The sequence below is a fragment of the Eublepharis macularius genome, chromosome 3 (genome assembly GCF_028583425.1).
Source record: "Eublepharis macularius isolate TG4126 chromosome 3, MPM_Emac_v1.0, whole genome shotgun sequence".
NCBI classification, from domain to species: Eukaryota; Metazoa; Chordata; class Lepidosauria; order Squamata; family Eublepharidae; genus Eublepharis; species Eublepharis macularius.
The window spans coordinates 95,325,222-95,351,493 of record NC_072792.1 but is presented as its reverse complement, the minus strand read 5'-3'; the positions used below and the strand labels follow the sequence as shown (position 1 = coordinate 95,351,493).

At 44.0% G+C, this 26,272-nt stretch overlaps 1 protein-coding gene across 1 annotated transcript in view; it reads right to left on the bottom strand.

The window, feature by feature from the left end:
- HLCS (holocarboxylase synthetase) overlaps nucleotides 1-26,272 on the bottom strand; it is a 331,356-nt gene that overhangs the window by 292,132 nt on the left and 12,952 nt on the right. The window lies entirely within an intron of this gene.

Here is a 26,272-nt window from a genome sequence, read left to right as displayed (position 1 = left end):
GGGGCTGCTGACTCTGTCTGCCATGGTTATTGGACCGCCTTCTCTGGAACTGTCTCTGCTGGAGGTGTTGCTAGTGGTAGTTATACTGAGGATACAGTAAGTATCTAGCCCTTCCTCTGTAAGCGTGCTGTTCTGAGCATTGTTGTTCAGTATACATGCAGTAGTCCTCATTGGGAGAAACCTGGCCAGAACTGATGATACTGATGATACCTGGCCAGAACTGATGACTGTCCATCTGGGGACGGATCTGACATAGGGCTGGGGCTCTGTTCTCTACTCCTGTTGGATAAGTGATAATTCATGGCCGAATCCAGAATTCTGTAAAGCGATCTGGAGCCCCTGTGGTTCTTGAAGGACTCAAAACCTGAAGCTATAGACTGGGCTCAGTAGGGTTCTTCCAGGTCTAGCCGGTAGTGGGATGGTCTCAATCGAGGCCACTCAGATCTGGGGGAGTATCGATGGTGAAAGTCGGACTCAGACTGCCAAGGTTCATCCGAGAGAAAGCCCTATTGAAGTTCACCCTCCTCAGCAAAAGAATGGTAAGAGGGAGAAGCTGAATGTAAGAACAGAGTACACGGTCTATTGTCTGAGGCCGGCTCGATGTGCCTAGTCTTATATTCTGCTTTCTTGCATAAAGGCTTCAAAGGCTCCGCAGGGCAACTCATCCCCTTCTCCTCCGATCCCTTCGGATCTAAGCACTTCAGATCAGAGCCACTCAGTTCTGAACTCTCTTTGGAGTTCAGAGTTCTGAACTCTCTTTGGAGTTCAGAAACTGCTGGATCCAAGCCACCGGAGCCGAATTTCTTCAACTCCGAGGCCATTGACTTCAATGTCTCACGACATTCTCTGAGATCTGATTCCACCCTTCTCTTCTTCTTAGGGGCTCTCTCCATCCTGGCCTTGGGGGTGAAGCTCTTACAGTGCTCACAGGCCTGAACATTGTGTCCCTCCCCCAGATACTCCAGGCAAATAGAATGACCATCAGTTTTGGTCATTTTAGTCACGCAAGTAGCACATTCTTAAATAAGGCAGTATCAACCATTATAGTTAGAAAGATCTCACCAAAATTTGCACAAATAGATCAAAAAGCAGAACCTTCTCAACTGGTGGGTCAGGGGCGCCGTCTCCCAGTTCTGTTTCAGCAGGAAGTCTCGCTCATGCACACAGGAAGGTGAGCGCCCCCTTACGGACTTAGCTAGAAAAACTTCCGATCAGAGGGGAAAAAAGCATAAAGGATGTAAGAGAAGAACAGAACCTACAAGAAAGCTCAAGAGAATCAGAAACTGAATCGGAAGGAGCCAAACCACCCCCACTGAAATCAAAAAGGCAGAAGAAAAAATAAGTAAATAATAATAAATTAGATCTGCAAAAAGGATAAGAAACAGATTAAGATCATCTCTATTAATATTAATGGTTTAAATTCACCACAAAAAAGAAAGGGAAAGTTTGCACAATTTAAAAAATTAAAAGGTAGATATAATCTGCCTCCAAGACACACATATTAGGAAGGATGATCCGAAGTTTTTAGAATGTAAGAAACTGGGGAAAACCTTTGCAGCATCGGACCAGAAGAAGAAAAAGAGAGGTCTTGTAACATATATTAAAGAAGAATATAATCCAAAATTAATATATGCCTTAGAGGATGGTAGGCTTTTATTAACAGAAATCCAAAAAGAAGGAAAGAAAATACTGTTGATCAACCTATATGCTCCTAATGAACATCAAGAAGGTTTCTTCAGAACAATGCAACAGATAATAAAAAATTATGAATATACGGAATATTGTTGGATGGGAGATTATAATGTGGTATTTGACAGGGAAATTGATAAGAAATTATCAAAAACAATAAAAAAGCCGACAATACAATTGCCAATTTTTTTTTCTACAAATGGTAGAATATAGCCTAGTTGATGCCTGGAGAACAAGAAACCCAACAAGAAGCTATACATTTTATTTGCAGAGGCACGAATCATAGTCAAGAATAGATATGTATTGGATCTCTGCAAGCTTGATGAAAGATGTGAGGGAGGTAGAGATACTATGGAGAACTTTTGCAGATCACAACCCAATACTCTTGACAATGGCAGATCTTCCAAGAAAACCTAGATGGAGATTAAATACATTGTATTTGAAAAATAAGAAGTTTGTGGAAGAAACAAAAAAAGAGATGGAACTATTTTTTAAGCAGAATATGCAGCCAGAAACTGCAATTTCAACAGTCTGAAGCACAAGTAAGGCCTATTTTAGAGGACTAGCAATTAAATTTGCTGTGCAACAAAAAAAAGGAAAAGCTATGGAAATACCAAGAATTGACAAATACTCTAAAGAGAAACGAGGAAGATTTAAAGAGAAATCCTACAATCCAAGAACTGAAAACGAAAATAAAAGTATTGCAACACCAAATCAATGATCTCTTGATGGAATATAGAGCAAAAAAAATTAAGTTTACAAAACAAAACTTTTTTGAAAATGCAAATAAGCCAGGGAGATGGCTAGCATATAAACAGAGAAAAGAAACAGAAAAAAGAATTATAAATGTACTAAGAGATGAAGAAGGATCTGAGAAATATGAGTCTAAAAAAGATAATAGAAAACTTTTCTAAAAAACTGTATCAAAAAGTGGAAATGTCCTTAGAAAAGCAGAGACAATATCTGAAATCAACTTTGACTGTAAAACAGAAGAACAGAAGATAACATTAAATGAGCCAATTACTATAAGGGAAATAACAGAGGCAATTATGAATCAAAATAGAGGGGAAACACCAGGCCCAGATGGAATCCCCGCCGAATATTATAAAACCTTTGAAGAATGTTTGTCAATACCCTTCAAACAACTATTAGAAATGGTTGTTGAGAAAGCCAAGATTCCAGATACTTGGAAAGAAGCTATTATATCTTTAATCCACAAAGAAAATACAGACCATAAAGAGGTGAAAAATTTTAGACCTATTTCACTATTGAATGTGGACTATAAAATATTTGCCATTATTTTAGCATCCAGACTGATAAGGATACTGAACCAGGTAATACATCAAGATCAGACAGGTTTTTTACCAAAAAGGCAGTTGAGGAACAATGTTAGAATGGTTATAGATATTTTAGAGTATTATGAAGCATACCCAGAAAAACAAACGGCCTTGATATTTCTGGATGCAGAGAAGGCATTTGACAACTTTAACTGGCAATTTATGTTAGAATAAATAAAACAGATGAATTGTGGAGAAATTTTTTAAAATATGATTCGAGCAATATATATGGAACAATGGGTGAAAATAAGTTTGAATGGAGACTTGACAAAATCCATTAAAATAGAAGACGAGGCTCCCGACTTACCGGGGGGGCCAGTTTTGCCGCCGACGGGACCGCACGGGAGGCTTGCTGGCGGGCACCATGGTCGAGGGCCATCCCGGTATCCTCCACGCAGCCCTTGACCAATCAGTTTGAATCGCAGGCGCTCAATCATGGGCGTCTGGATTCGGAGTGGGGGGCGGGGCCGGCCAGCGGACCGCAGGCCTGCGGTGCCCTCTCTGGTCCGGCGGGCGAGTATAAATTTTGATGCCTCGCCCGCCTCCCCTTCACTCAGCGCCGGCCCCGGATCACTTCGCTCGGAAAAAGGAACGAGGCAAGGATGCCCGTTATCGCCACTCCTATTCATTTTGTCTCTGGAAGTCCTAAATAATGAAATTAGAAAAGATAAAGAGATAAAAGGAACAGTAATAAAAGGCGAAGAATATAAGTTACAAGCTTTTGCTGACGACCAAGTATGTATTTTGGAAGAACCAATAGAACACATTGACTGTTTGATATCGAAAATAAAAAGATTTGGGGAAATGGTAGGAATGAAGGTCAATCAGCAAAAAACAAAGATTATCACCAAAAATATGATAAAAGCACAAATTAAAGAATTAACAGAGAAGTCTGGATTCTAATGGGAAAAAAGAGTGAAATACCTAGGAATTTATATAACCAATAGAGCTAGTTCACTGAGGTAGGACAATGACCAAAAATTAATTAAAGCAGTAGTGGAGGACTTAAATAAGTGGAAAGATATGCATATATCACTTTGGAACATATAGCCACAATCAAAATGAATATATTGCCAAGGTTCATGTTTTTATTCCAGACCATACCAATTATAAAGAAAAAAGTGTTTTTTTCAAGAATTAAATAGAATAACTTCAAAATTTATATGGCAAGGCAAAAGACCTAGAATAAGACTTAAAGCACTACAGGAATTAAAAAAGAAAGTAAGATGTGCCTTGCCAGACTGGGAAACATACTACAAAGCCTGTGTACTGGTATGGATTAAAGAATGGATCTTAATTCAGAATATAAGGCTTTTAAAGTTAGAAGGGTATGATCTTAAACTGGGGTGGCATGCATTCCTCTGGTATCAGAAAGCTGAGATACATAAGTACTTCAAAGACCACGCAATAAGAAAGTCTTTAATGTTAGTGTGGGAGAAATTAAAACCGCAGATTTAAAAAAGAATTCCAAAATGGATGACACCAGTGGAAGCATTTACCCACCCAAATTTACTAAATTGGGAGAAAATATATAGATATGAGCAACTGCTAGGGAAAGATGGAAAGCTAAACAATAGAGGAATTAAAAGAACAGGATATACAGATGGACTGGTGGCTAAGAGCACAAATCGAATCCAGATTTGCCAAAGACAAACTGCAAGGATTCTGTTTGGAACAGCCCCCCTTTGATAAATTGCTATTGGAGACAAATGAAAAAATAATTAAGAAATTCTATTTATATCTAATGCAATTGAAAAGGGAAGATGAAGTAATAAAAGACTGCAGGACAAAGTGGGCACAAAATCTGGGGCATGATACAGATCTAGAACAATGGTCACAGATATGGAAGATGAATATTAAAATAAAGTCAGTTCCATTCAAAGAAAGTTTGTATAAAATGTATTATAGGTGGTATGTGACACCGGAGAAACTGGCTAAAATGTATGTGGATACATCCAATAAATGTTGGAAATGTAAAAATAAGTTAGGTATGTTCTATGACATGTGGTGGTCATGTGAAAAGACGGCGAAATATTGGAAGATGATACATGGGTTACTTCAAGAAGTACTAGGAATGACCATACCTTTCAAACCTGAATTGTTCTTATTGAATATTGTGTCGGAGGGGGTAAGAGAAGGAAAACTGGCATTTGATGCTTCATGTAATTAAGGCGGCAAGAATAACATATGTGAGGTATTGGAAGAAGCTAGAGATACCATCGAAAGGAGAAGTGATAGAAAAAATCTTAGAAACAGCAGAAATTGATGTCTTAACAGATCTGATAAAAGAACAAAGTAGGGGTGATCTGCAGAAAAGATGGACACCCTTTTATAGATGGGTTAAATCAAAATATGGAATAAGAAATTAAGTATAGGATATGAAGATAGGAGAGAATACTTACTAGAATCAAGCATGGTAGCCTTACAGGAAAACTAGGTTTTGAATAAGGAAAATAAGACATAAAGAGGAAAGAACTGTAGAGATGGAAAACGAATATAATATATAGTTTGTTGTTATTATCGTCTTTGATTTCTTATGAGGTTGTTTTTTATATCCCCTGATGTGATGTCTATGTGTATATGTATGTATTCTTATTGAAATCAATTTTAAAAAAAGAAGAAAAAGAAAAACTTTCAATCGGCAGGCTTGCGCATGTGCAGTCCCCTGTGTGTGCCTGCACAGAAAACGGACAATGAATAATCTATTCATCTTTACTTTGGGACAACCTTTAAAAATTTATAGTTTATCATGCACCTGTAACATAACATCACACTTGACTTTGGTAAAATGTCACATACTTGAAAATCTGAAGAATCAACTGGATCTAAGACCAATCATAGTTTTCTATTGTCACACACAAAAGATCTCAGAGGTGTCTTTATAGATAAGCATATATCAATTAGAATAAAAGATGTTACCCAGATAAGAAGTTAGGATTTTGACCAAGAAAATCTCATTAAGAAGATTTAGGTGAGAGATATGTGTTTGTTTTAAAGATCCAATGCATTTCATAGTAGACTGAAATGATTTGATTTTAAATAATTCCTAGCTTAATTGAGAAATGTTGAAAGATTTACTTTTTATTGCATGCGTATGTTCATCAATTATTAGTTTCACTTTAATAAGCCTTTATATTTTAGTATCTTGCTTAATTAAAAAGATTAGAATTTATTTCAATAAAGTATAAAGATTAAACTGTGAGTCTTGATGGGAAAGGTTAAACAAGAACTCACACAATATAAATTGTACTAAGAAACAAGTTCTCTAAAGAGAAATCACTGTATTTAGATCTTATTTGAAGTTTCTGAGATTAATCATAATTTGAGATATGATTCTCCAGAACTGGATTGTTCAGAGCTTTAATGAGGAATGTATAGATCATTTCATTACACTGGCACTTCTTTATGGAGTAGTGGCACCTCTTGGATTTAAGGATCTGGGCTGAGAGGAGAGAATATCATGAGTACCAGCACCTCATTGTTTAGGGGAAAAAACACTGGTTGTACATGCATAGTTGCAGAATTCACAGGACAAGCAGTAACAGTGCAGAGAACACTTGTAGCAGGGGAGGGGAGTTTGTGTTACACTAACAGTGAAATCCTATGCAGAGCTATTCCAGTCTAGCCCACTGAAATCAATGGGCTTAGATTGGAGTAGCTCTGTTTAGGATTTCACTGTAAATCTCACTACACATCAACAAAAAAGAAAAAAGCTAAATGGAATGCAAGATAAGTCGCTGTTTGATAATACCATCATTAAAAGTTGCAGGGTTTTTTAAAGGGGGAAATAGACAACATTAACACACTAGGAGCACACAAGTCTGCATTTCTGAACAAATGAAAAAGGATTAATTAAGTGGCAAGTACTGAAAATACAGATGGGAAAAATGAAGTCATGCACAGAACTAAAATTATAGCAGAAGTTTGGACAAAGATTACAATACTGACAGTTGGTTTGACAAGTACACAAATTTTAAAAAACTGCAGATAACCATCCACAATGACAGTAGACTTCAAGAGAAATAACAGTTGTATAGTGAACCAGAGATCCATTTAAAAGTGAAGGGGGGTAAAGAGAGTATGACAGGCAACAATCAACAGAGAAGAATGAAAAATCATACAGAGAAAGAGAAAACATTTTTAAAGCATACAGATGTAAACATTATAAACTGAAAGAATAAGTATAAATTCTTAATACATAAGTATGTATTCTACACCTTAAAATAAGGTACTAGGAAGTAATAGATAAAACATTCAAGGTAAGAGAGGATCATATGTTAAACTGAAAACATACTGTAGCATCAGCTTACAAAAACAAAGAAAGTATATGAATAAAAGCAACACAAGTGTTCAGAAAAAGGATGGAGCTTTTTTGGCAACTACAATTAACATGTTTCAAATAATTTACAAAACAGTTTAAATGAGTAAAAAATGAGTATGAACAATATAAGTCAGTAAGCTACAGAGTGGAAGAGAAGACAAGAGGTTAAAATGCTAAAAAACAGATGGATAAGTATAACAAAAACGTAAGACAACCTCCTCCCCCATAACTCACAGAATTTTTGAGTCTATGCTTGTTAGAAATAATATGGAAGTCATCGCACTGACACAAACCAAAGTCACTTGATTATGAATTTACTGATTTCTACTGGACAATACTGCTATGGGATAGATTAACTCTAGGCCCCTTACTTTTTGTCCTCATAAACTTTATTGCTGCCACAGATAACACAGCATTTGTGTCCTATTCTACTAAGAGATTAGTAATACCAATTACTATGAAACCCATCAAAAAGGCCACTAAATACAGCATTTAAAAAGAAATTAGTATATACATCCAATACTGAATTCTGAATTTTAAAACGGATTAAAACATCCATCAACCCTATCCCTACATATTTCTCTTGAAAGTCACTTTATTTCCCCTTAGTTTTTGCCATTCTTAATCCTTTTGTACAATCCACAAACATACATGAAAGAGAACGTAAATTTAAAATTTTACACTGTAAATCATCCTGCAGAAAACTTGCCAAATATACAAATTCAGAACATTTATTCAAAACAGCCTGATTGATAAAGAATTTGTTGGTTACAGTGTGATGGTTTGTATAGGACAATTTTAAGATCAATTTGCTTCTGAACTTCTTGAACTGTCTGAGATTTTAAAATCTAAAAAAAAAAATCAACTCTGATCAAGTTCTTCATTTATTTTTGGCAGGATGTGTGTTAAGTTACCTTTTCAAAAGCAGCTCAGAAGTGCCATCTTGTGGTTAACCTCCCCCCCCAACCTATATTTAGATATCAGACTTTAATTTTTAAAAAACAATCACAATGTCAAACAGTACTTTGTTTACATTATATCTTTAAATAAATCAGTCAATAAAGGATGACCAGAGTCTTCCAGAAGTTTATTTTCCAGAAACATCATACTGCTTTTTAAAAAATTTAAACTCTTAAGAGGCTCCAATCACGACTAGAAGCTGACACTGAAACTGGTTAAATTCAGACATTCGTGCAAATTTAATCACAGACAATCTTCCATTTAAAAGAATAGATAGGGCTTAATAGATATTTAAGTTTCAAAAACAAGACTGAGAATTCAGAAAGTGAGACTGAAGAGAAACAATTTAACTTTCTAACAAAGCAATCTGGAGAAATGAAAAAGACCAATACTTTCTTGAATCCTAATTAAATATTGTCAACTTGACCAACCACAAGAAGGACCCTTCCTGCTCTTGCAGCAAGCTTACTGTAAAATCATAGGTTAGTTCCCCATCCATCACGTAGTCAATTTGTTCCAGTATTTTCTGTACTGCTTTCCTTTCTTTCTTCAGACTTGAATTTTGGCAATTAAAAAAATAAAATACAAAGCAGGCTATCCTACATGGAGACACACAGTGTTATTGGTGGTTCACAGAACTGTCTTTTAAATAATCTTGTCTTTCTTCTCCTTCCAGGTACTTTCTGTTCGCTCTTGCAGCTGGTTCTCTTGGAGTATTCAAGAATTAGTTGTAATTTATGAGCTGATTTCCTGGGAATGTGTGAGAGATGACCAGGTCTGGCATGGACCCTATTCCCCCCACCCCGCACTGCTACCTGAACCTGGATGGGACTGGAGAGCCAGTCATTCAGCATGTATTGGGGTGGGGTGGGGGGCGAACCAACAATAACCCTGGAAATGCATACACACTATGCACTGGTTGGTGGAGTGGGTATACAGCTGCCTGCTATAACCAATTCCTGACTGACAAATGGGCCAATTTATTTTTCAAATAAGTTGATCATGGATTTTTTAAAAAAAGTGCTAGCCCTGGTTGAAGCTACTTGATCCCATCTATTGGTGGGGAAGAGAGAAATGCATGTTTCTACTCCAAAATCCAAAAAATACATCAAAACCAGAGATGAACAGGCACAGAAATTGGGAAGGAAGTCACTGAAGTATCTCTGGATATAGTGCTTTCTCTCCCTTGGGAAACATGCAAAGCCTCCTTCCACAGAAGCCCAATACTCAACAAATTAGGAATGTTTCACAAATAGTTTTATTCCTATGCTGAAATCATAGCCTTATAGAAGAAAGCATGATGACTGTAGCAACATTTACTTGGGCTGCTTTCACACAGAGCTTGGAATTCAGAAAACCTAGTAGATAAACTGTTAAAATGCTACAAGGAGTGTTTATTAGAACCAGAGAGGTATAATTTTAAGGTAAAGTAAGGAGGAGCTGTAGGAGGGAAAACAGCATGGTACAGCCCAATCTCATCATATCTCAGAGGCTAAGTAGGGTCAGTACTTGGATGGGCGACCACCAAGGCTATGCAAGAGGAAGCAAACCACTTCTACTTTTCACATGCCTTGACAACTTGTTGCTGCGGTCACCATAAGTCAATTGTGACTTGATGGCACATACACACACACAAGGAGGAGATCAATTTAAGGTCCAAAACCAACGGAACAAGTTTTAATAAAAGTACTGAGGGTGTAAAAAGTTTATTAAAATTAGCAAACCATGACAGGGTGTTATTAAAAATTAAGCAAAAATTTTACATAAGGTTTTAGACTGAATGTCTTTTGGTAATCCAGTTTGGCCTTCATTTTCAAACTTTGTCAAATTATGTCCAAGCTTCCATACTTCTGAACGTGTCAACATAGACCCAGTCTGGAGTAAAACTGACTTCGCTTAGTTGCTCAGAGACTGAGACGCACATCATATAAATGAATAACAGCAATGGCTTTTGTTTTAGCTCTTATAGGATGGGGGTTCTTTGTCTAGTTAAATCTTTCCGAATTTGAGATTTCACTTAACCATCCTCTTGTCATTCATCACTTGCCGTCCTGAAGGTTGCAAGTGGTGCTACACGTTTTGATGCAACCATTGTTAGAACTTTTGCATGAGGCCTCACTTAAGTTGTTACCTGATAGTCACCTTCTTAGTGTCTGTTACCTCTGCCTGGAGGTTGTCAGGAACGGGAATCAAGCAGAGCCTATGTGCTTTCCATTAGGATAAAGTGATCTTAAAAACTGCCCTTATCCTTATCTGTCAAGTTAACTTGCAGTTTCATATGTCACAGGAATTCTGCCTTCCTTCATCCTGTTCTAAATCAAAAAGAACAGGCCTCTGCAGAGCTTCATGCATCCACATCAGGGATGTGATGGAACTGGTGATGAAATTGGTCACTACATTTGTGGTTTACTATCCTGAAGTCAAAAGGCAAGAGATCTTCAAGATATTTCTGAGCTGGTGACTCAAGAAATGTGTACTCTGGTGTCGGATTCAATCAGAAGTGCAGCCACCATTGCAGCCTTTGACACTAATGTTTCAGTGAAGGACACTTATCAGTGACTTGAACCTCATATATTATAACATGAACTCCATTTCCTCAAGTGATGCAGGATTCAGCCAGTGAGACTTATAACAAGTAGCCTACTTGACTACCTTTTGCTTAGTTGGCAAATAGTACCTCTTCTTATTGGCTTTGTAAAATCCCAAATATCAGAATGTTCTCCTCTCCTGTAGTAAGAATGGTGCAGTGAACTTGCCAAGAAGGTTCCTTCTTTGTAAAAATGAGGATATACTTGATATCCTTGATATCCTATGTTTCTTAAAGGTTCATTTTTGTTTATGAACTGTGTAATTCAGTCTTCTACAGGTTTTCAGACTATTTTCCTAACTTGATATTCTTTTCTTATTCTATGTCCTCTGTCATGGATCTAATCTATAAGTATTCACCAATGCCAGCCTCTTGAGCTGAGGAAGGGTTTACACACAAAGAAAGGAGTTAGCGGACACACAAAAACGAAACAGAAGAAAGGCTGCCTAGAAGCTCTGAGATGCTACCAGTTCTAAGCTCTCTAATTCCAAGCACTTGTATGATGCAGGAAAAAAAAATTGTGGAAAAGGTGGGAACTCCCTCCATCAGAAATGGGGAAAGTAAGCCGTTTCCTGCCCCAAGAAATGATTGGGGGGGGGGAGTACCATTCGTTGCCAGGATGGCCTCCTTCCTCAAGTGAAAAGATGTTTAGTTCTGCAACAATGATTTACAGAGAGAACGAGTTTGGTGTAGTGGTTAAAAGAAGCAGGACTCTAAACTGGAGAACTAGGTTTGATTCCCCACTTCTCCTCTTGAAGCCAGCTGGGCGACCTTAGGTAAGTCACAGCTTCTTGGAGCTCCCTCAGCCCCACCCACTTCACAGGATGATTGTTATGAGGATGATAACAGGCTTTGTAAACTGCTCTGAGTGGGAATTAAGTTGTCCTGAAGGATGGTATATAAATCAAATGTTATGTTATTATATTTGTCCGGCGACGCCGCCTTTTGTCCACCCTCACCACCAGCCCTGCAGCAGCAGGCACCCCCTTTAGGTCCTGCAGCACAGCCTCTGGCAGTACCTCAGTTGCAGGAGCCCCTACAGGCCTCCAGGCCTCTCCCACCCTTAGGCCAGTTGCAGCCGATGCCCAGGCACAACTCTGGGGAACAGCCTGCAGCCACTCAGCAGACTCACCTGTCTCCTGCAGTTGCCCAGATGGCTCCACTTCATCCAGGCTCACAGGAGGTTGCCATCAGCACAAGTCAGGCAGGCGCAGGCCCCAAGATGCCAAGGGAGCCACTGGGGAAAGTTCAGAAGCAGCAGGGGCGAGCCAGGCAGAGAGCAGACCAAATGCCACACCCTAGGTGGGGATGGAGTGGGTGGGGCCAGGAGACTACAGAGTCTACCCAGCCCTCCTATCAGATAGGCTGGGAGCAGGGCCAGTCAGGGAAGCGGGGTGATGATTGGGGCCAGAGCCAGGGAGGTGGGGCCAGGGGAGGCCTTTAAAATCAGGTTCCTGTGAAGGCCGAGGAGGATTTTGGAGGGAGAGACAGCTGGAGCGTGCTGCTACTCCCAGGGCAGGAGAAGGAACAAGGTGGTGCAACCCCCTTCCCTGCCCATCTGAGGCTGGAGGATACCTGCCTGGAGAGCTGGTAGGATGGCAGGCCATCAGGAGAGGGCGCCAGTGAGGGAGGATCCTCACAATATTATTAAACTGAAACCAAATACAAAGTGGACTAGGGTGCCACTATCACATCTAAATTACTGTTAGGATGTTAACTAGCTCTTTAAAAATTTTAAGGACTGTAATAGTTGTTGGGCAGCCCAAGCCATGAGTGGGTGGAAAGCACTCAGGGAGAGGACTAAGACTTATGCTGTCGTAACCTGCACTTACATGGGTGTAACACCCCCTCCACAGCAGCCAGGCGAGGTGCACTACTGCTGCCAGGCCACTGCTAGCGGCTACGCTTGGTGGCTGGACAGAGGCGTAAGTGTGGCACTAGAGCCTGCGCCAGCGCTGGAGGGAGAGGAGCAGGGGACAGGCTGCAAGTTAGTTGGCTTCCAAAGCTGCCCCAGAACCAGGAACGCCCCCTGCAGCAGCAGAAAGTTATGCTATGAAAAAGGCGGCATAGCTCATAGGTGGCCACTGAACAGGAAAATTCCCCCCCCCTCCCAGTGCCCAGCCCTGTCCATGTGGCCTGACAGAGCACACGATGGCAACTACTGCGGGGACCAATCTGCATGCGCTCCATGGTGGCCAAGCCCCCTTCATGCACCCAGTCAGCTCCTCAGGCACCCTACATAACCTCTGGCTGTGCCACCCATGAACCCAGGTAAGTAGGGAGGTAGCCAGAGGCTCTGCCCGGCAGCTTCCTACCGCAGGGACTTAGAGTGCAAGGGAGGAGAGTGGGTGCTCATGGTGGCGGGCCATGAGTGCACTGGGAGGATTTAGTGGAAAACAGGGAGTACTTTGCACTCACTCAAGGGAATAAGAGCAAAGTCCAGAATGTCTGACTAACAAAAACCACCCAAGTCCCCTTGTAGGTTATCTGACACCAGAATCCCGGCTCGGGAAGGAGTGAGGGAGCACTGACAGCTACCCTGGCTCAATGATTGGTGCCAGCTGTCCCCCTCACCCGAATCCTCCTGAACACCAGCCTCTGCAGGTGAAGCTCGCTGGTGAGGGGCAGCTACAGCGCCTCCCTTCCACAGAGGCAGTTGCCCAGAAAATTGCTCTTGACACAGCCATTTGCTGGGGAGGGGGTGCCAGCTACCCATTTGGGGGCTCTGTTCAGACTCCCTCAGCTGGGGCCCCTCCTGGCAGAGGAGGAAGTGCAGCTACAGGTTGGGCTGACTGGGTGATTGTAACTCCCTGTTGATGGAGGGTGCTCAGCCCCTTGACTTTCTCCCTCACAGGATAAGAACATCCTGATGCAAAGTGCTTCCTCACCAGAAAGTCATGCATCATCTGGTTGCGGGCTGCACCTGTGACACTGGAGTTGCTGCCACCACTGCCACTCCCAACCATGGACACCCTCCCAGAACGTTGCAGACTGGGCTTGGTCGTGGACCGGGCTGGATCCCTTGCCAAATGTGTGTCTGTTTCCCTTGCAGGCAGGTTGCAATTTGTCAGGGAGACCAAGGAAAACAGAGTTGCGCTTACCGTAACTACTGTTCATTGACGTCTTCTGTGCAGACACACATGGGACTGCGCCTGCGCAGGCCTGCCGACCGGATTTTTCTTTTCTAGCCAACGTCCACTAGGGGGTGCACGTACGCACCAATGCGCATGCGTGGTTTTTCCCGCCCGAGCGACATTGGGCGACATCACCCCCTTCCCCTCAATTTCTTCTTTGCCGCCGAATGTCTTCACATTATCTGGAAGAACACAGCGGAGTAGGAGGGAGAGTTGTGTGTCTGCACAGAAGACGTCAATGAACAGTAGTTACGGTAAGCGCAACTCTGTTCTCACTGTCCGTCTTCTGTGCAGCCCTACATGGGAGACTCACAAGCCACTTACCCAGGAGGCGGGCATGTGTTCTCATTGAAAAAGAGACTGAAGTACTACTTGACCAACAGCAGCCTCTTTCCTTTCCCACACATCTAGTGCATAATGCTTAGCAAACGTGTCAGAAGATGACCATGTTGCAGCCCTGCAGATGTCTTGCAAGGGCACGCCCCTAAGGAAGGCCGCAGAGGCAGCCTGCGCTCTGGTAGAATGAGCTTTTACTTCCAAAGGGCAAGGTAACTTAGCATGCGAGTAGCGAGCCCTAACAGTCTGAGTAACCCAGCGAGAAACTGATTGAGCTGTAGCAGCTTTTCCCTTCCCGGGCCCATAATAACACACAAACAGTTGTTTGGCACATCTAAACTGTGAAGTATGTTGAAGGCAAAATAAAATAGCCCTTCTCACATCCAAGGAATGTAATGCCAATTCAGAGTTATCAGAAGGGTCAGGAAAAAAGATAGGCAGGACAATGTCTTGTGAGGTATAAAACTGAGTGGAGACTTTGGGTCTAAAACGAAGGTCAGGTCTCAGAACTACTTTATTTTGATGGACCTTCAAAAAGGGAGGATCCCACCTTAGGGCCGCCAACTCGCTAACTCTGCAGGCAGATGTAATGGCGATCAACAAAACCACTTTCCAGAACAACCATTTTAATTCACAAGTAGCCAGCGGTTCGAAGGGCGATTTCATAAGCCACGCCAATACTACTTGCAGTGACCATTGGGGAACAATTTCCTTGACCTGTGGAAACATGTTATACAACCCTTTTAAAAAAGACTTCGACAAACTGTGGGAGAAAACTGTTTTCCCATCTATCTTAGGGTGGAAGGCTGAAATAGCCGCCAAATAAACTTTAATAGAGGAATTAGAGAGTCCCCCATCCTTGAGAGACAGAAAGAACTCAAAAACAGATGACAGATGGCAATCCCAAACATTCAGCCCTCTGTTATTAGCCCAGGCTTCAAAACGCTTCCATTTAGCAGAGTATGATCTGCGAGTAGTGTCCCTACGTGCATTCAGCAAAATCTCAGCTACTCTGTCAGACATCCCTTCCAACCCAGAATGTGCCAAGCAGTGAGGCTCAGTTTGGGTAGGTCGTGATACCAAACCCCTTTGTCGGACAGAAGGTCCGGGTTCAGAGGGAACCGATAAAATGACCCCTGTGAAAGCTGCATGACATGTTGGAACCAAGCTTGTCTGGGCCAAAAGGGTGTCACTAGAATCATGTGAGGCCCATCCTTCTGAATTTTGCTGATGATTCGAGACAACAGCGGGAACGGAGGGAAGGCATAAAACAGGTGCCCTGTCCAGCGTATCTGGAACGCGTCCCCGAGGGAGTGGTGACCTAGACCTCCCCTGGAGCAAAATCGTGGGGCCTTCTTGTTGTCCTCCGATGCAAAGAGGTCTATGTCTGGGAACCCCCAGTCCAAAAAGATGGCGTTCAGGCAGCCGTCTGCTATGGTCCATTCGTAGCTGTCGGATCTCATACGACTCAGTTTGTCCGCGATGACATTGGTGGTGCCAGGAATATGGACCGCAAGAATGAACACGCCTCTGTCCATGGCCCATTCCCAAATCCGAACGGCCTCGTCGCAGAGGGCCTTGGAGGTAGTGCCCCCTTGCTTGTTCAGGTAGAACATGGTGGTGCAATTGTCCGTGAGTACCTGAACGGATTTCTGCTGCAGCATGTCTGCGAATGCGATAAGGGCATAACGGACCGCTCTCAATTCTAGCAGGTTAATGTGATCTTCCCTTTCCTGCTCTGACCAAACCCCATGTGCCCTAAGGGTTCCACACTGGGCTCCCCATCCTATCGCGGAGGCATCAGTCAAGATTGTGATCTTGGTTTGGATGGACCCAAACACAATACCCCCAAGGAGGTTAGTCTCATTAAGCCACCATCGTAAGCTACGGAGAACCCCTCTAGGGATGGAGTACCGCTTGTTCTGGGATTCGTGTTCAAAAACATGAACAGATAGGAACCACAGCTGGAGAGGCCGCATGTGCAGCCGGGCCATAGGGGTAACTGCCGTAGAAGAGGCCATAAGGCCTAGAATTCTCTGGATAGCTGTTACCGACTGGAACCTACATCTCGAAGAGATCCACCATCTTGCCAATCTTTAGTGCACATTCCCTGGGCAGAAAACCTTTATTTACATTGCCATCCAGTTTCATACCGATAAACAGTATTCTCTTGGACAGGGTAAGGTTAGATTTTTTGAGGTTAACCAAAAGTCCTAACCGGGAGCAGGTAAGCATCACCTTATTAATTTGGGCCAGGAGTGCATCAGCAGAGGGTGCTGCCAAAAGCCAATCGTCAAGATAGGGATAGATGGTGCAACCTTGTTCCCTCAAGTATGCCACTACAACAGCCATACATTTAGAAAAAACCTGGGGGGCTGTTGACAACTCAAAAGGGAGTACCTGATAATGGTAGGCCTTACTGTTACAAAGGAACCTAAGGTATTTTCTATAACTAGGGTGGATGGCATTGTGGAAGTATGCGTCCCTGAGATCCAGGACAGAGAACTACATGTCTTCAGGCATTAACTGGAGGACTGTATTCAAGGTCAGCATTCTGAACTGCTTTACGAGAACGAATTTATTCAATTCTCTCAGGTCTAAAATGGGTCGTACACCTCCATCCTTCTTGTCTACAAGGAACATCCTAGAGTAAAAACCCAAGAGGGGGTCCTGAGGGAGCACTTCCTGTACGGCTCCCTTCTCCAGCAGTGCTACAACCTCAGCCTGTAACTTATCAGAAGAGGATTGTGCTGAGTGGTCAGGAAGAGACAACACTGGGTAAACATCAAACTGAATTTTATAAACAACTGTAACAATTTTAAGCACCCAACTATCAGTGGTAATCTCTGCCCATGCTGAGGCAAACTGAGCCAATCTGTTACCGAACACGACAGATTGTTCAAATTCTAGTCAGAACTGTTTAGGTTGAGTTGCTGACTCTTTGGCATCGTGGGCTTGTTGATCGCGACGTGGTCGGTAGCTAGGCCTCCGACGCTGAAAGGAGCTTGCAGGTGGCTGGAACTGCCTGTAGGACCCATAACGTGGATACGGTTGATATCTCTGCTGTCGACCACAATAGCCCTGCGAGGAATGATAATGGAATCGATTCTCGGTGAATGGCCTGGTTGGGAGAATACCGTAGGAACAGGCTATCAGCCGATCTTTACGTTTCTGCGACAGGTATTCATCCGTTTTTGATGAAAACAGAGACTGACCCTCAAAAGGCAGATTTTCCATTTTATTTTGTGTCTCGACAGGCAGTGCAGTTGTGCGAAGCCACGAGTGTCTGCGGAGCACAATGGATGATGCCAATGCTCTCGCAGAGGTGTCAAATGTGTCGCGGCCAGCATTTATCTGTTGTCACGATAGTCGTAGGGGCCTTATCCAGCACCACCTTTGCCAACACCATTTGGTCTGCTGGAAGCTTTTCCATGAAGACCGCCATGCGATTCCATAGGAAAATCTGATAGGCACCCATGATGGCCGAGTAGTTAGAGATCTTGAGTGTTAGGGCAGCAGAGGAATATAATTTCTTGCCCAACGAATCGAGCTTTCTGCTCTCTTTGTTGATGGGTACAGCATAGGACCCCTGGTGTTGACGGGTCTGCATCTCCTCAGTGATGAGGGAAGAAGGCGGTGGATGTGCAAAGAGATACGTACAGACGTCATCCCTTGTCTTATACAGAGCTTCTAATTTACGAGATGTTGGGTAAATGGAAGCCGGTTTGTCGCAGATTGCGGTAATGATTTCCACCAAACCTTCAGTAAACGGGAATGCAATGGTTGGAGGATTCCCAGACTGGACATACTACAGGATCTTATCCTTTGGTTTCAGGTCTACAGCCGAAATCTCAATGTCCAAAGAACGGGCCATTCGGATCATCTGCTCAGTATAGAGCCGGTAATCTTCCGAAGGCGAAATACGACCAGTCCCATTAATGATGGCATCAGGTGACGGGTCAGACGGAGGGCTAGGGCTTGGACCTCGGTAAGGCTCAGGCTGCCGGTAGGGTGAAGCATGCCCGGGAGAACCATAGTGTGAGAACTCACTCCAAGTGTCACCCCAATATTCTCTGACAAAGGGTGGAGAATAGGATCCGTGAGACCTCGCATAAAGGGAGCCCTCCCTGTCATATCCACTTCTAGGCGATCGATAAGGTAGATCCTCTCTACCAGCGTAGTCACCAGAAGACCGCTTATGGGCCACACGAGGTGGAGCGTCGGGCAGGTCATTGTCACCATCAGAGGAATGGTACGACGCAGATGACAGGTGCGGTGAAGGAGTCGTGGGCTTCTCCCAGAGCACCTCATTAGTTTGGACGGAAGTCGATTGTCTGTGCTTCGACTTCTTTTTGGCCTTCTTCTCGCCCTTGGAGGCTAAGCCCTGATCGGCGCTTCGACTCCGGTCCATCGGATCCGGCGGTGTCAAAGTAGGCAACGGATCCGAAGCCTTCGGTTCCAACCTGGCACTAGGCTTCGGAACAAGGCTGAGGCGAGTCGGCTCTGTATGCTTCGGAACCGATGATGTTGGTTCCGCCGGCATCGGATCTGACGGTTCAGGAGCCGATCTGGCCAGGATGTTCGGATCCGATGAAGTTCTCTGCACCTTCAGAGCTGGTGTGGAGGGCGGTTCCGACCTTGTTGGGGACTTGGAGCGGCGTTGCCGCTTCCAAGTTGGATCCGACTTCGGGGTCTGATGCTTACGATCCGAAGCGGAGCCCAAAGCGTCCTTCGGATCCGAGGTCGGAGTCGGGGCTGGTCGGATCCGATCTGGCGAGCGGGAGCGAGAGGCGGAAGCGGAGCTACAAATGGATTGTCCGACCACCGAAGGGGTTTTGGCCGTCCCACTAACTGGCGGTGGCCCCCCAGGGGTATCAGGGTCTCCCAACGCCCGCATAGCCCTCCTCCAAAGCAAGGCATTCAACCTGTTCGCCCTCTCAGCCCTGGCCTTAGGCGTGAACCGTTGACAATGCTCACATCTCTCAACGATGTGTCCTTCACCCAAGCACTCAAGGCAAACGGAATGACCATCCGTTCTTGTCATTTTCGTCGAACAGGTCGAACAGCGCTTAAACAGCGACTTCTCAGACATACTTGACAGAAAGAATGAACGATCTCTCTCTCAAAATGGCGTTTCTTCTCACAGTGGACAGCTAGATCTTCACCGGTCGGCGGCAAAGAAGAAACTGAGGGGAAGGGGGCGACGTCGCCCAATGTCGCTCGGGCGGGAAAAGCCACACATGCGCATTGGTGCGTACGTGCGCCCCCTAGTGGATGTTGGCTAGAAAAGAAAAATCTGGTCAGCAGGCCTGCGCAGGCGCATTCCCACGTGGGGCTGCACAGAAGACGGACAGTGAACATGTCTATTCTACCCCCCGGTGATCCTCAATATATCAAGCAAACCCCAAAGGGAATATAAGGAAGAAAAAATGAAACTGCTCAATAGTTAGCATGCTAATTCACAATAAAAGTTGAACTTAAGTACTTCTTTTAAAAGGCACAAATTAATTACATTTGTTTACCAACTTCTGTTTATTAAACAGAATGCTGGCATTCATAGCTCACAGTAATCCTGCACACATGGCATATCTCAAAATATATACTGTTAACTATTGGCATGTAAAAATATTAATGACAATTTACAAACTGGAGTATATTAAGAGTATAGCATAAGATTGAGAGTCTCTAAAAATCAACATCTAGGTACTTGGACACCGCTTGGAACCTGAACCAACGCCAGATCCGGTGGGTCTTGTTCTTTGCCCGGTTCCAGTTCACCATCTGCTTGTTCTTGGTGACCAGTTCACCATCTGTTTGTTCTTGGTGACCAGAACAAACAGGCGGATGCCCTGTCCCGGAAACCAGAGTTTGCCTGACAGGATGAGAAGGTCCCCGTAGTCACCTCAATTCTTCCACCCAAGGTCTTTGCAGCGACAGACGAGCCTGCCTCCCTGAGACTTCGAATCCAGCAAACCCAGCAGGTGGGCCTGGCTCATCTCCCAGCTCTTGCGCAACCCGGCCCACCCGGGTACCAGCTCCAACAAGACCTTCTAACCCAAAAGGACCAGATCTATGTACCCCCCGGGTCCCTGCGTCGGATGGTGCTGCAACTGGTTCATGACGCTCTGGCCGTAGGGCACTTTGGGTGATACAAAACCCAAACCTCCTCTCTCGAGAATTCTGGAGGCCTTGGGTGCAGGGTGATGTAGCCCGGTATGTTCAGTCCTGTGGGTTGTGCCGCCACACCAAAGATGTACCGGGGAAACCAGCCAGCCTGTTGCAACCCCTGCCAACTTCAACAAGACCATGGGAGTCGATTTTCTTAGATTTCATCACCGACCTTCCCCTGTCGTGGGGGCATACCTGCATCACTGTAATAGTGGATCTCTTCACCAAGATGGCATACTTTGTCCCACCAACAGCCTGTACCTGCACCATGTCTTCCACTTACACGGGATTCCTCAGCACCTAATCTCAGATAGAGGAGTACAGTTCACCTTCCACTTCTGGCAAGCTCTCCAGGCTCTCCTTGGCACCCGCATCCACTTGTCCTCCTCGCACCACCCACAGACCTATGGGCAAACGGAGCGAACAAATGCCACCTTGGAACAGTATCTGCGGTGTTACACCAACTACCAACAGGATAACTGGGCCAACCTACTACCCTTGGCAGAGTTCGTGTATAATAACTCCGTTTACTCCTCGACCCGGCAGACACCTTTTCTGGCCAATTATGGACACCACCCCCAGTATTTTCCTCAGACAGCTCCAGAGTCTACGGTCCCGGCGGCAAATGCCTTTGTGCAAGAACTTCAAGCCTTGCACCAAGTACTACGGGAACAACTAGACCAAGCCAAGCAGGCCTATAAGGTCGCCGTGGACTGACACCGTCAGGAGGGGGAGATCCTCACAGTAGGCAACACAGTATGGCTCTCCACCAAGCCTATCCGGTCCCAACGTCCTTCTCAAAAACTGGATCATCAGTTCATCGGGCCCTACCGGATAGTGGAGCAGGTCAACCCAGTGGCATTCTGCCTTGAGTTTCCCCCAACACTTTGGATCCACCAGGTCTTCCACTGATCCCTGCTCACTCTGACGGCACCCCCAAACCCGCTCCGCGACCCGGTACCACTGCCACTACCGGTACTGGTGGATGGCCAGGAAGAATATGAGGTGGACCAGATCATGGATTCACGTTGGCACCGGGGCAGCTACAGTATCTGGTGGAGTGTAAGGGATATGGACCAGACGACAGGTCCTGGGAACCAGCAGAAAATCTCTATGCTCCACGTCTCCTCCGGTGGTTCCATCAGGCATACCCAGACAAGCCAGGCCCTCCAGGTTGCTCTCAGGGGAGGGGTCTTGGGAAGGAGGATGGTGTTGGAGACCCACAACAGCTGGGCTCTCTACCTGCTGACAATTCCTCCTCCTCAGAGGAGGGGCTGGAAGAGCCAGCGGGAGACCCACCCGCAGTTCCTGAAGAGCCATCCAGCAACCAGCAACCCGGTACCTTGGTGCAAGATAGCGAAGGGGAAGGGTCGTGCAGAGAGGAGGAGGAACTGGTGCCTCAGAGAGCCAAGCCTTGTGAGCCAGCAACAAGGCGGAGGGCTCGAGCAAGAGAGGCGGTTTGGGAATGGCGAAAGAGTGCGCGCCTGCAAGCGCAGTGACAGGCGGAGGTGACCGCCGAAGACGAGGTGGGGCAATCAACTGAATGAGAAACACCTGGCCCTCGTCCTCTTATGCCATCCTGAGCTTATAAAGGGAACACTGGGCAGAACCCAGCATGGGAGCAACGTCGTTCACCACTCCTTGTGCCCAGCAGCTTGGCTCCTGGAAGCTTCACCTCTGCCTTGTAACCTGCCCTCGCTTGGATAGATCTCCTGTTTCTTGACCTCGGCTTTGCCCTTGACCACTCCTTGCTTGTCTCTGTGTGGAACTGACAACTCGGCTTTCAAACCTCGGCTCGGCTTTCTGACCCTCATCTGCTTGCTCCCCTGACAGACTGATTTTCTGGCTCTTGACCTCAGCGTGCTTTGGACTCTTGCTCTCTCTCTCTCTCCCGCTCAGCTCAGCACCCAAGCAGGAACCCCACCCCTGACTGTGACAACCTTTCTGTGTATATACATCTTCTGCTTCACAAAGACTGAGCAAAATTAAAAGAAAATGCTATATTTCTGAAAAAGTTAAAACATTGCACCCATCCAGAGGTATACGGATCCTCACAAAGTAAATTTATTATAAATGTGGATTATAATCCACAGTAAATTGATGACTTCAAGTAACTTTGAAAAGTGCAACTCTTCTTAGGCCCCTTCTGCACAACACACTTTAAGCCAGCGTCTCTGTATATTCATGCTGATCAGCATTGAATCGGCTTGGGCTCCTGGCATTTTTCAGTGCATGACCTTAAGGCAATTTGGTGGGATGTGTCTGCTTGAAGATGCCTTTTGTGGGAACTGATGTCACTTAAAAAAAAAATGTTTTGCACACGCGTCGTAACACTGCAATGTGTGGAGCTCATTCCCCCTGGTCTCCCTTTCCCTGTATTTGCTGATTGGGCTGTCCCATGCTGACAAATTTATTTGGTATTCTGGAGAGGCAATTGGTGGCAGAGTTTTTTTTGGGGGGGGGGGACATACACTTTTTGTCCTTTTTCCTTTAAGTGAACCAAAGACATGATCAGAGGGGAATGTGGATTGCCATCAGGGAAAGGGATGGACATTGTGGTTAAAGGAAACACAGCAGTGCAACTCTCCCTTAATTTAAAAAGGGGGGAGGGGAATGGATGCTCAGCCACTTAGGGCTTGTTTCAGGGTAAAGAGGAAAAATAAATAAAGATGTGTGTGAATAGCTGAGGATGGAGGAAGTGAATGAAGCAACAGCATTGCATCCCTTCTCTGGCTTTAAAAAAAATTAATGAGTGTGTGAATAGCCGGGGGGGGGGGGAGTGCGAATGAAAAAGCAGCATTGCGTCCCTTCCCTGGCTTTAAAAAAATGAGTGTGTGGATAGCCAGGAGGGAAGGAGTAAATGAAGCAGCAGCATTAAGACTCTTACTTCACTTTTTAAAAAATGGTGGGAAAGGAGTTCAGAGAGCTGAGGAGCATGGAAGTGGTTACCAGCAGGTGGCCAACCAATCAGCGTTTGGGTAAAGGAAAAGGGGGGAGACGCAATTAGGTACTAAGAATTCCACACACACACAGGACTCATCTGCGGCGACTCAGCGGTAGTTTCAAGAAAATGTGACAGTATGTCTGCAGGGGGAAAACTTGGGGGAAAAACAGACAAAATTTGATTGTGCGTCCCATCACTCCTCTTTTTTGTATTTTTTGTATTATTAAATTTATTAACTTAAACATAAGTTAATAAATTTATTAACTTAAACATATTAGCTTAAACATAACTTAAACATTAACTTAAAACATAACCATACAAAACCCAAAATATAACAATTCCCAAAGAGTTCCATACATCTAGAAATTCAATAATACTTGACAATGAATGTTAAAAGAAACAATTTCGTTTTCCTGTAAAAATTGCACAATAGGAAACCATATTGCTTGAAAAATTTTCCGATAAGCTTCCAAATTCTGAATGCCTGTAGAACAATCCACTTTACCCAATATAAAATGGTTCCAGATGGAATCATACCATTTTTGTAGTGAGGGCCGTTTCTCATTTCCCCATTTATTGGCAATCTCTATCCTAGCAATTGCTAACAAAGTTGTTATTGCAACCAGTTTGTTTTTATCTACTTGTTTTAACAAATCTATTTCTAGAAAAATATTTTCTGGATTTCTTGGAATCTGTTTCTATTTGCAATAATACTTTGTTCCAGAACCTTTTAATGGTGGGGCAAAGCCAAAAACAGTGTAAAAAGTCTCCTGTCTGTGCACAGCCTTGCCAACATTTTAAGTTCAATTTTTTTTTTAAATTTAGCAATTCTCATTGGAGTTAAATAGCTTCTATGTAATATCTTAAATGAGTTAAGGTGAACTGTTAACATTTTAGAATTAAAACTTGGGGCCTTCCATGCTTTTTCAAACTCCTCTTTGGAAATTCTACCTTCACAATCTGCAATCCAAGCTCTTTCAGCTGTTGTAATAGGTTTATTACATGTTGATAATAATGCTTTATAGATCTTAGAAAGGAGACCTTTATGGCCTCTCTCACTTTGCTTAAATAGTGCTCCTAGAGCAGTTAAAGGCATCGCCCAATTTCGCACTATACCTAGGGTTTCTAAAATATGTCTAATCTGATAATAATTTAACCAAGATATACTTTCTTGCACTGCAGCCTCTATATCTGGTTTGGAAAGAATTTGGCCATTCGACCATCACTCCTTGCACATGCAGAACTCTGAAAATCATAGGAAGCAGAATGGAATTTGAACCGTTGCAAAATGGCTGAGTGGAATGCCAAGAGGATGACTGTTACACTGTTTCATAGCACCAAATGGAGTGTATAATATTGGATCTTCTACTTAGCTTATATACAAATAAATAAGGCAAATGAATAAAACAAAGGGGGAATCCAAAACCTACTTCCGGCAAAGGCCCAACATTTGCATAACCAGTGAGACTGGTGACTTTTTTCTTTTAATAAATAATTCTTTCATAACAAAGCGTTTTGAAACACCCCTCAGTTTCAAAACTGGCTTTCTACATGCATGGAGGATGCTCTTCAAGAAACAAAAGACCAAAGGCCCTTAGGACAGTGCATGTTCCATAGTTCTTTGGATCATGCTATTTTAGCAAGTTCAATACCTAAGTATAATAAGAGCCCATCCATCCACTAAGTGTACATGGGCAACTGCCCAGAGCTCATCTCTCTGTGTTGGAAGGACAGCAAGCAAGCCCTCTAGCGCTGTCACTGGATCAGCTGTGGTAGGTTAGGGTTAGGCACTACACCCGGGCATCAGACAGGACCTTTCCCATCCCCAGGTCTGAGAGACATTTCAAGCCACAGCACCAGGTGCAGCTGCACCAATACTCATTTGCAGGCAGGTCCAGGCGGCATAGCAGTGCAAGCAGCAGTTCTGGGCACAACTGTGCCAAAGCACTTTGTTTCCACCAGGTCCAGGAGATTGGGCACTAAAGCAAGCCACAGTTCTGAGGCACCTAGGTGAGGTCTTCTCCCATTGCCAGGTTCAGGATCGGTAGCAGGGTCTCTGCAGAAAGCTGCAACCCTGGCCCCAGTGAACATGGCCTGAGATGGAGTGTTTTCCCCACAGGGCACCACAAAGTCATTTGCCTAGGGCTCCAAAAACTCTTAGGCCAGCTCTGAGGATAACCCATTTATAAACAAATAATTATATAGCAAATAAATAGCTAGCAATTTATAAACTCATTGAAGTCTAATAATTAATACAGATTTGGAATTAGAGAAAAGAAATCCAACGCTGCACTTGACACAGCTCTCCCCTGGCCCAAGTTATTTCCTGTATCTTTCCATATGCACTTTTCACACAGTGACTTCCTGTAAGATCATCTGTAAATTAAGCATTCGCCTCTAATGCTACAAGCTCCTTCCTTGCCATAGACTGAAATTCCTTTAGAACTAGATTGTTAATTGGATAAAATACCCTACAACCAGGATCAAGGAAGTATGCTAGTGTGCCTATTTTTCCCTGGAAAACTGACGTAAGAGCAGATACCTAAAATACTGTTTGTATGTATACTCTGGATACACTCTGGTAAAGGGAGGGGCCAAGGCTCAGTAGCAGAGCATCTTCTTTGTTTGCAGGAGGTCCCAGGATCAATCCCTGGTATCTTCAGTTAAAAGGATCAGGTAGGAGGTGATGTGAAAGACCCCAATCTGTGACCCTGAAGAGCTGCTGCCAGCCTAAGTAGACAATATTGACCATGATGGCCAATGTCTGATTCAATATAAGGCAGCTCCATGTGCGTT